The sequence below is a fragment of the Rhinoderma darwinii genome, chromosome 3 (genome assembly GCF_050947455.1).
Source record: "Rhinoderma darwinii isolate aRhiDar2 chromosome 3, aRhiDar2.hap1, whole genome shotgun sequence".
Taxonomy (NCBI): domain Eukaryota; kingdom Metazoa; phylum Chordata; class Amphibia; order Anura; family Rhinodermatidae; genus Rhinoderma; species Rhinoderma darwinii.
In genome coordinates this window covers 221649610-221657926 of record NC_134689.1, presented here as the reverse complement: position 1 = coordinate 221657926, position 8317 = coordinate 221649610, and positions in this window count along the sequence as shown.

Here is an 8317-nt window from a genome sequence, read left to right as displayed (position 1 = left end):
TGATGTCTTACCAGCCGATGCACACGTTGAAAATTTTTTGATGCGGAAACATGTGCAGATTTGATACTTTTTTATTTTTTTATAAACTTGTCAGAATCTGAGACGAAAACGCAAAATAAATTCAGTCAATTTATGTGAGGTGAAGTTCCGCAATGTGTAGATGTGATTACTTGTGATCTCATTTACTTTGTTGGTACTGTATTGCACTGCAGATTTTTCACAGGAAAATTTGCATGACAAATCCGCACGTAATACGCACTGTGTGCATGTGGAAAAAAAAAACTATCCACATGCATCAATGTGCTGAACTTCAAGGCAATGTATCAGCAATATAAACTCCTCAACATTGAAATTGCCACACCAAGAAGGCAAAGTTTTGGAATTGTGGAAATCACAGGATCGATAGACATATTAAGATATGTAAATGATAAAAAAAAAAAGAAACCAAGTATTCCAAACATGAGCACCTTGCGCTATACACGCACTTACATGCCTTGGCATGCTATCATTGAGGTTACTACTAGTTGTCTGAAGAATGTTATGCCATGCTGAATATATTTGGGCGCATAAATCATCAGCTCCCTTTGCAATTGCCGACCAATTACGCCAAAGATGTGCTCGATGGGAGACGCTGCAGGCTCACAGTAGCAAAAGCAACATGCGGCCTGGCGTTCTGTTGAAAAACAACTTCTGGGACACTTAAATTGAGAAATGGCCGTACCACTGGTTCCATGACCAAGTCAATGTAATGCTGAGCTGTTAGTACCTGAAATGAAGACTAGAGGGGTCCGGCCCCCCACAGCACAGTCCCAGGAGGAGTACCGGTGTGACGTTCCCTTGTAAAGGCCTGTTCATGGCTTTGCCCGAGTGGTCTGATGGTTTGTGTCAACACCGATTGCCGCCCTAGGCTTGGGATGTGACTTGCAGGATCGAGCTGCTATCGATCACGTCTAATTTCCTAACTTAGATGTGATCGATTACAGGTGGATCCTGCCTGACACGCAGTACCCGCTTTCACTGAAACATCAATCCCACGGACCTGACGGATTCAGGTCCTGGCACAAGATACAGCTGCTCTATATACAAAGCAGCTGTATCTCCAAGTAAAAATCATTTTTAATAAAGTATTTTGAAAGGTGCACCAACCACACTGATAGTTTTTATTTATTTTTTTAAATAAAAGTCTCTTTCAAAGGTGTACATTACCTTTAAGCCTTATGAAAGCAGTAGAGCCCTACATAATCAGTAATCTACTGTTGCATACACAGTTCATGTCGAAAGGCCCCTGTTCACCCAGGGTAGGCCAAAAGCACGTCCTTTTGGCATATGCCAGACTGGAATATGTTTAGATACTATTTTTTTTTTTTTCTTTTAGAGTAGTTGCAGACTACACTATTCTATAACTGTATAAGTTGTTTTTTTTCTTTATTATGGGAGCCTATAAGAGGCTAATGCCTATGCAGTAATATTTGTCGCAGCCCTCCGTCAGAGGTATATGTTGGGAAACCCTCCTGACGTATACCTCTGACAGGGCAACATAATGTGAACAGAGCCTTACCTTTCATTGTAATCCTGCTTGTGGTGATAATGAGATGACTACTGAAAAAATGATCTCTACAGAATTTACTTACTTATTTTTTAATATGTATATTAGCGTTGAAAACTAAAATAAACACAACCAAAAATATAAAAACGTGATATAAACAATGTCATTTTCTGGTGATACATTCCTTTTAATAAAATGGCGTAAGTATGCTGAAAGTTGGTGCTCATGTTGAGCCCCGTAATTATGAACAAAATTATGCTATTTTCTGGGACATCTGCCAACAGCCCTATGTAATGCAACATAGTGTAAAAAGATATATCCAATTTTTACACTATGTTGCATTCTTTTAGGGTGTACGCCATATTTTGAAATCGTGCAGCATTTTCAGGAATACGGCATGCCACACAAGTAAATACGGAGTTCTTCCAATCCAGTTTTAAGGGAAATACATACCTGCTATTGTGTATATGATGGCATAAGCCTCCATGCACAGCTGTATTCAGAATTCGCTTATGGACCCATACAGTACTTAAGATTTTACCTATTGTTTTTTTCTCAGGAATTGGCATGGAATCATGGCATGTTCCATTGCATTCCGTATTACACAGGGTATTCTCCCCTAGAAGCAATTTCTCATGGAAGCCCACATGGAGGGGATGATCCATACTGATTGAGAGAATATATACAAATATTGTTTATGTCTGGCATCCACAGGAGATGTCTATATTTGGCCATGGGTGGAGGGGGGAAGGTTTTCTTCTTTCGGTCTTCTAACTCCCTACTGCATGTACATTTTGTACTGTTGAGTTGAGGGGTAATTGAACACACAACCTTCATCATCGTCATCGTAGACAGAAATATTGAAGTGTTAATTGTTCTCCCAGCATAGGAATATGCAGAAGAACCTAAGACCATAGCTGTCACTGTAGTCTTACCCACATTAGGTAAGGTCATTACATTCTAAACTTTACAGCCGGTTCTGCTCTGCTTTACATCTGTCTTTTTGGTTTTTTACTTCCAAAGATAATATGATCTTGGCTCAAAAAAAAAGTTAACCTTCCCTATAGAAATGTTAGGGAATGTTTCCCCTCTCCCTTGCGCTAAGATCTGATCTTTTGATAAAAAGAATGACTAATGGGAGTGCAGATATCCCAACACAATATTTGCCAACAGTCCTAAAATGGGCGGGGTTTATAATAATTTGTGTTAAAAATAGGCAGTCCTATGCATTTGGGGGATGTTCATGGGTGAAGCCTAAAATGTCTTATGATTTTGAGTTGAAGTGTGTAAGTCAGCATTTTATTACTTCAAATGCACAGTTTTCATATGTTACATGTTGCACTTCTGGACAATCCCTTTTGAGAGATGAAGATCGTAGATGTTGATGTTTTATTGTTAATCTCTAAAATAGTGGAAATTTCTTCATTTGGACACCATACTTGTGGTACACTTCAAAATCTTCACCATCCTATGAGGAAAGATGTGAAATTGCCTGATACATGTAGTAACACGTCTAATGTCAAAAGTCTTTTATTCTCACAGAACAGCAGATCTGATTCCACAGAGGCAAGATATAGTAACAGAAAAAATGCTATATTTTTAGATGTCGCATTAACATTTGACATAAGTTTCTATCGTGTTAAGGTGATTTATGATATGGGAGAAGCTTTCTTTCTGAATTCATGCAAGCATTCCATCTTTTCATGAAATCCTCCGGAGTAAATCGGCACGTCTTCAATAAAGCATTCTTGCTACCACAATCTACTTCTCCTCTCAAAGAAACCATAAGTAGCAAAAACAGATGAAGACACGTCCACAGGGTATTAAACAGTCTAAAGAAAATGTGTATGGCAAACTAAATTATACTGCAACGTGCTTCTCCTCTATTTACAGTATGAGTGCACCTTTCAGATGTCCACAGCAATGTGCTTCATTATCATCAAAATAGTTTTAGATAAAAAATGAAAATTTAAAGAGTCAAACACATATTTGAAACTTACTTAACTTTTCAGGTGACGTATGTATTGTATTTTTCATTATTTAGCCGTTTTCCTCTGCAGGATCTCTCAAATTCTCTGTTTTCTCTGAAATAGTGGGTGAAGCCTGTTCTTCTACACTGTTTAACATGTATTATATTTGCTGCCCATTTGGGTATTGTTATCTTGATCTATTTTGATTGTGCCTTATGACAACATCTGTTGTATTTGCTATTTCTATTTCTGTAAAACAATACAATTTTTGAAAATAAATAGTGGGTGGAATTCTGTCACATGGCCACAGGTGTATAACATCAATCCCCTAGCCATGTAGTCTGCTTTTACAAACATTTGTGAAAGAATGGGTCATTCTAAAGAGTTTACTGAATTAGAGTGTGGTACTGTAATAGGATGCCACTGTTGCAACAAGTCAGTTTGTGAAATGTCTTCTCTCCTAGATATTTCACAATCAACTGTGAGTGGTGTTATTGCAAAGTAGAATAGTTTAAAAACCACAGCAACTCCGCCATGAAGAACAGCGGGGTCACCGACTGCTGAGGCACATAGCGCATAAAAGTCGCCGCCAACGCTCTACTGACTCAAAAACTCCTCTGACATTTACATCAGAACAAAAACTGCGTCGGGAGCTTCATGGCATGGGTTTCCATGGCCAAGCAGCCGCATGCATGACTTACACCACCAAGGACAATGCCAAACATCGGATGAATTGGTGTAAAGCACGCTACCACTGAACTCTGGAGCAGTGGATGTGACGAATACCATTTCTCTATCTGGCAGTCTGATGGACGTGTCTGGGTTTGACGAATGCCAGGAGAACGTTACCTGCCTGACTGCATTTTGCCAACTGTAAAGTTTGGTGGAGGAGGGATAATGGTATAGGTTTGTTTTTCAGGTGTTGGCTTGGGCTCCTTAGTTCCAGTGAAGGGAAATCTTAACCCCATCCCGACATTTGACGTATCCATTCGCCAAAGTCGGGTAGGGGAAGTATGTAACGGGCTCACGGAGTGAACCTGCTCCATACGATGCCGGTGTTGGCTGTATGTTACAGCCGACACTTCAGAGTAACGAGCGGGATCGCACACGAGCGCGATCCCGCTCGTTTAACTTATCAAATGCCGCAGTCAATAGTGACCGCGGCATTTAAATCGTTAAAGAGGCGGGCGTCCCACTCTAACATCTCATCGCGTCTCCCGCAATGCAATTGCGGTGTGGCGATGATTGCTATGGCTGCCTGGGGGCCTAATGAAGGCCTCCAGCTCCGCCATAAAAAGAAAACATTTTCCCCCTAGAGCATAGTAAAAAAAATAAACATAATTGGTATCGCCGCATCCGTAAAAGTCTAAACTATTACACTGTATCATTATCATTTAACCCGCACAGTGAACGCCGTAAAAAAAAAATTGTAAACGCCAGAGTTTATTTTTTTGGGTCACCTCATCTCTTACAAAAAATAAAATAAAAAGTGTTCAATACGTTGCATGTACCCAAAAATGGTATCATTAAAAACTACAGCTTATCACACACAAAATAAGCCCTCATACCACCTAATCAAAGGAAAAATAAAAAAGTTATGGCTCTCGGAATTTGGCGACACAAAATACATTTTATTTTTTACACTTAGATTTCTACTTGTAAAAGTAGTAAAATATAGAAAAACTATATATATATCACCGTAATCGTATTGACTCACAGAATAAAGGTAACATGTTTTAATTGCACAGTGAATTCCGTAAAAACAGCGCAAAAAACTATGGAGGAATCACTGATTTTTTTATTTTCTACCCCACAAATAATTTTTTCCCCGTTTCCTAGTACTTTATATGGCACAATAAATGGTGCTACGAAAAACTACAACTCGTCCCGCAAAAATCATGCCCCCATAAGACTATATAGACGGAAAAATTTAAAAGTTACGGCTTTTGGAAGGTAGGGAGGGAAAAATGAAAATCTGAAAAATGGCTGCGGCGGGAAGGGGTTAATGCTTCAGCAAACGAAGACCTTTTAGACAATTGTATGCTCCCAAATTTTTGTGGAAGGCCCTTTTCTGGGGAACAGTTTGGGCAAAGACTTTTTCTGCTCCAGCATGACTGTACCCCAGTGCACAAAGCAAGGCCCATAATGGCTTGGTTGGGTGAATTTGGTGTAGAAGAACTTGACTGGCCGGTACAGAGCCCTGACCTCAACCTCATCGAACACCGTTGGGATGAACTAGAACGGAGATTGCAAGCCAGGCCCTCTCGTCTAACATTAGTGTCTGACTTCAAAAAATGCTCTTCGGGATGAATGGGCAAAAATCAAAACCAAAATCTTGTAGGAAGCGTTCCCAGAAGATTGGAAACGGTTTTAGCTGCAAAGAGGGCACCAACTCCATATTAATGCCTATAGATTTAGAATGGGATGTCATAAAATCTCATATAGGTGTCCTAATAATTTTGTACACCTGCTGCTATTTCTGGCCAGTTCCGTCACCGGGGCTACCCCAGGAAGCTTTAGGCCTTATTCACACGAACGTGTGGGGGCCGTTCAGACAGTCCGTGATTTTCACGCAGCGTATGTCCGCTGCGTAAAACTCACGACATGTCCTATACTTGGCCGTTTTTCGCGCATCACACACCCATTGAAGTCAATGGGTGCATGAAAATCACGCACGGCACATGGAAACACTTCCATGTGTCGCACGTGATTCGCGCAACAGTAGATAAAGAAATGAAGAAAAAAATACAAGCACTTCCTTCATTTCTTTTTCTAAACATCAAAACCGCGTGTCATAAGGATGGCATATGCGTGAAAATCACACAGCCACGCACCATTCACTGATGACACACGGAACTGCAACGCGCGCAAAACGCTTAATTTTTTGCGCGCGAAAAAATGCTGTGTTTTTTGCACGCGTAAAACGCACACGTTCGTGTGAATAAGGCCTTAGTGACATAGCTTTCCCGGCAAGAGGTAGCAGGATATTTTGAAAGCAGCCGAGGACTCTGGCTGCAAAGGTCTGACGGTCGCCAGGATAGGGGCAAGCAGGGGGCAGCCTCTGCTGCATCCGGAAGCCCCAGCGATAACTGTCCATAAATGGACAGTTACGTCACTGAAGCTTCTCGATGCATACATTTACCGGGACCATTTCAATGGTGACGGATCCGGTGCTAACGGTTTCCGTTTGTCTCAGTTGTGCAAGGGTTTCATCGTTTTGCCGGAATCAATAGCGTAGTCGACTACGCTATTGATTCCGTCAAAAAGACGGAACCCTTGCACAACTGAGACAAAGGGAAACCATTAGCACCGGATCCGTCACCATTGAAATCAATGGTGATGGAAACAGAAACCTTTGGTTTCCATTTGTGTCAGTCAGGGTCCCGTTCCGACGGAAAACTCCCGCAGAACGTTGGAACGGAACCCTGGTGCAGATGTGAACGAAGCCTTTTGCTCATGCTGCAAAATCCACACGTAATACAGTACCAGCAAAGTAAAAGAGATTACAAGTAATATTTTATACACATTGCAGAATGTTTTTGCACATAAATTTATCCTGCATTTTCGTCTCAGAATTGTATCTGACAAATTTGAAAAAAACAAATGCACCAAAATCCACAGCATAAAATCCACACCGGTTTCTGCTGAGCTGACGACCGCAGCTTTGGCAAAACGATACAGCTTAAAGGGGTTTTCCATTACTTTTTTTTTTAATCAATGCAACGCTTCTCAATTTATCTATTAAAGCCCCCTAAATATCATTATCTACATTTTTTTTAACCCCTTAACGACCAAGGACGAAAATGAACGTCATGGTCGGCTGCTAGTTCCCGCACCATGACATTCATTTTCGTCCGCATTTCAAACTGTCACTCTGTGTAAACACAGAGTGACAGACCCGCGCTGACAGTTGTCCCCGACAGCTGAGACATCAGTCTTGCCGGACAGCGGACTATCGCCGCTGATTTCGGCAGTTAACCCCTTAAGTGCGGCGACGGATTGCCGTCGCCGCATTTAAGTGGTTTGAAGCACATCAGCAGCCCCCACGAAGTGATTGTGGGGGCTACCGATGCTTGTCACGGCAATCGGAGGTCAGATAATGACCTCCGGGTTGCCATGCACGGAAGCCTCGGAGGAACAGCCTCCGGCCGTTCCTCCTCGGCTTCCTGTCAGTGTGACAGTCACGTCACAATGACAGTTAGAGTACATTACACTACGTGTGTAGTGTAATGTACTCTAGCAGCGATCAAAGCTGCAAGTCTAAATGTCACCTAGTGGGACAAGTTAAAAAAGTAAAAAAAAGTAATAAAAATGTTTTAAAAAAAAGTGTAAAAATAAAAGTTATAAGTTCTATAAACACTAAATGCTTTTTTTCCTATAATAAGACTTTTATTATAGAAAAAAATGAACACGTTAAAAAAGTACACATATCTTGTGTCACCGCGTTCGTAACGAACCCAACTATAAAACTATAATGTTATTTTTCCCGCACGATGAACACCCCAAAAAAAAATCAATAAAAAACTACAACAGAATCGCAATTTTTTGGGTCACCACCGCTCCCTAAATAAAGAATAAAAAGTGATCAAAAAGTCGCATGTACCCGAAAATAGTACCAATAAAAACTTCTATCCGTCCCGCAAAAAACAAGCCCTTACACACCTTTTTTGACTAAAAAATTAAAAAATTATGGCTCTCAGAATATGGTGACACAGAAATTTTTTTTTTTATAAATAAGTCATTTTATTGCGCAAACGCTAAAAAAAAGGACCAAACCTATATACATATGGTATCGCCGTAA